The sequence below is a fragment of the Echinops telfairi genome, unplaced genomic scaffold (assembly GCF_000313985.2).
Source record: "Echinops telfairi isolate 266 unplaced genomic scaffold, ASM31398v2 ScPeMD7_5592;HRSCAF=6446, whole genome shotgun sequence".
Taxonomy (NCBI): domain Eukaryota; kingdom Metazoa; phylum Chordata; class Mammalia; order Afrosoricida; family Tenrecidae; genus Echinops; species Echinops telfairi.
Window position 1 is genome coordinate 18236369 of NW_022109491.1, and position 3358 is coordinate 18239726.

Genomic DNA, 3358 nt, shown 5'->3' on the forward strand with positions numbered 1-3358 from the left:
CGTGTTACCTCTTTTCTGTCCAGTTTTTTTTTAAGAAGCTGAAGTTTTTATTAAACGGTTTCTGGTGTTGCTGCAAGGCTGTTGCTTCTCATTGTATAAAAATAGCACCAGCAAAGGCAAGTGTACTACAAACTTAAAACTGTGTTGTTCTTTAGCGGCTACTGTACAATTAATAAAAAAACTTATCTCCACTCCTGGTCATTTCCAGCAGGAAGAGAATTAAGTATCCTGGCCCAAACCCAGGTCTGGCTATCAGCAGCAGCTATGTTATAGGAGACTTAAGATAACAATGTACCTTTTGAGTTACATCGTTTTGTGACTATTCTCACCACAGATCATTTCATGACTTCTGAATATTATCACTAGATCCTAACATAAACATCACAGGCGACTGTGAGAAAAAGTGTGCATTGCGTTTCTCGGCCATCATTAGGAAGTTAGGGGGTACTTTCTTCCAATAGCATAATTGTCCCAGCTGGTTTCTCTGTTCCACAGTGGGACTACTAAAAGCTGCTTCAGTTCTTTCCACCGCTAAGTTATGGCGACTCTGCTGGCGTGAGTTGTTTCAGCGTAGTTGATTCGAGGCTCCCATTTTCAGTCCTCGATGGGTTGTATGTGCAGTATTTCTCATGGGCCTCTTCACTCATTAGTTCAAGTTCTGAAGGGTTAGTCAGTGTCATCTTGACCAGCCAACCATCTTCCTAACAGGATTCGTTCACAAGCCCGGGATGCTCTGTAAGCGCGTCGTTCATTTCTGCGACTTCTCCTGGTCAAGGGGAGCAGAGTGCACTAGCAGCGTTCACACTTTCCAGAGCACCGAACGCATCCTGTTTGTTCAGCTTTGTCCCAACTTCAGGAAGACTGCAGTCAACAACATCTCCCGAAGCTTCCTGTGCAAAATCGCTGATCCCCACTGTTCCAACACCGTTTTCTGTCGTTACCCACTCGTGTTTGTCTGTGAACTTGCGCACCGAGAGCAGAGCCGGGCTGGAGCGCAGCGTCCGCACGGCAGCCGACCCAGGACCTGCACCGCGCCGGGCAGGGCGCGCGGGCGCCGAGAGCGCACGCAAGCTGCAGGCCGCAGCCCGCGCGCACACTCCATGCCGCCTGCAGCGCCATGTTCGCTGGCGGGGTGAGGACTGTCTGTCCAGTTTTTCCTGTTGTTGTTCTGATAATAGAGTATCTTTCATGTCTCCTTTTCCTCTCTGGCTCCTGTATTCCAGATGCATGGAGTCTTGCTGTGTATTTGCGCACGTCCAAGGTGGAAGGTAGGGTCTTGTCTCAAAGCTCTGCTTGTTCAGGGAAGCACAGCCCCCCACCTCCAGAATGTTACAACTGGTATAAAGGCTCGTAAAGTCATTTGAATTAAAAAAATATTAATTAAAAAAAAGTCATTGAGTTCAAAACCATATTCACCCCGTTGAATTGATTCTGACTCACAGCAACCCTATAGGACAGTGCAGAGCTGCCCCCCCACACACACATAGGTTCTCAAGACTGTAATTATTTTCTTTAAAATGTTAATTCTGAGGGTCCACATGGCTTTATCTTTTAATTATTTTATTGGGGGCTCATACAATTGTTATCACAATCCATCCACCCATCCTTTGTGTCAAGCACATTTGTACATTTGTTACCATCATCATTCTCAAAACATTTGCTTTCTACTTGAACACTTGATATCAGCTCCTTTTCCCCCTCCCTCCCCTCCCTCATGAACCCTTGGTAATTTATAAATTATTATTTTGTCATATCTTATACTGTCCGACGTCACCCTTCACCCACTTTTCTATTGTGCATCCCCCAGGAAGGAGGTTACATGTAGATCCTCGAGACTAACTTTTTTTTTTTTTAACATTTTATTAGGGGCTCATACAACTGTTATGGCAATCCATACACACATCAATTGTGTAAAGCGCATTTGTACATCATTCTCAAAACATTTTCTCTCCACTTAAACCCCCGACATTAGGCCCTCATTTTTTCCCTCCCTCATGAGCCCTTGATAGTTTATAAATGGGTATTTTGTCATATCTTGCCCTGTCCGACGTCTCCCTTCACCCACTTTTCGGTCATCTGTCCCCCAGGGAGGAGGTCACATATAGTTCCTTGTAATCGGTTCCCTCTTTCCTACCCATTCTCCCTTTACCCTCCCTGTTTCGCCACTCACACCACTGGTCCTGTAGGTATCATCCGCCCTGGATTCCCTGTATTTTCAGTTCCTATCTGTACCAGTGTACATCCTCTGGTAAGACTGTAATTCTTGATGGAAGTAGAAATCCTCATCTTTCCGGTGAGGAGCTCATGGTGAGTTAGAACTACTGGCCTTGTGCTTAGCCGCCCAATGCCTAACTACTATGCCAGCGGGGCTCTTTAATAAACATTGATAATAAAAATCAATTGTGTTGCTGTAAACTGTCAACAAACAATGACAACCTGCCCTGCTCCCCCTTTGAAGTACCATTTATAAAAGCAGTAAGAGGTCTGTCGGATGTCTGAGGGAAACCCTCATGATGCCTTCGTGGAGAACATAGAAAGCCACGAGGCAAGCTATTAAGAAAAGCTTAAATATTTCATCGATGAAATCAAGAGCTTACACACCAAATAAAGAAAGTATATTTGCAAGAATTCATATGAAAATCCGAATGTACTATTTAAGTCATAGTCAAGGACAGGAGTGGAAAATTCTCAAAAGAAAATACCAAATAAGCAGAAATCAAAGAAGTGGCCAGCAAACCCACAGTGAGATAATTCTCAACACGGAGAAAACACGCATAATCAGTTAAAGTGGGGATGCCTTTAAGGGGTGGGCCCCCGCGAGGAGAAGGCAAGCGTCTTTGGACAGCAATCCAGTCCTATTGGTCCCACCACCTCGCATCGATGGGCGTGGCCTTCCGAGCACGTATTGTTGCTGTTGTTTGGGGCTGTCCAGTCAGCTGACCACCCCATCCTGCACCGTGCTCACAATTATTCTTGCAGCCACTGTAGTCCATCCACCTGTACCTGTGCCCAGGGAGGCTTCAAAAAGTTCGTGGAAAATGGGAATTAAAAGATAACGGAATTTTCCCACCCACCCCCACCCCCATACGTGTGAAGATACAGGCATAGGGACTTTCACTGCATCTGTCAGGTGCCCTCCGAAGGTGCCAGGACCAAATGAACCCTGGCATGGAGTGGCAGGCTGGTCTCATTTCTAGATGAATGAGTTACTTCCCAAGACATGTGCAGGAAATCGGGAACAAAACTTCCAAGTCTGTTATCTGGCACGAAGCCCTTGAGCCCAGGGAATTGCACATCTGCTTGGGGGCTGAGGCTCCCATGCAGACTGCTCTGGTTTCTAGCATCTTCTGCTTTTTTT

At 45.9% G+C, this 3358-nt stretch overlaps 1 pseudogene; it reads right to left on the reverse strand.

Moving 5' to 3' along the window:
- Positions 1-536: 536 nt before the first annotated feature.
- Positions 537-1119, reverse strand: LOC101649447 (annotated as a pseudogene).
- Positions 1120-3358: the final 2239 nt, after the last annotated feature.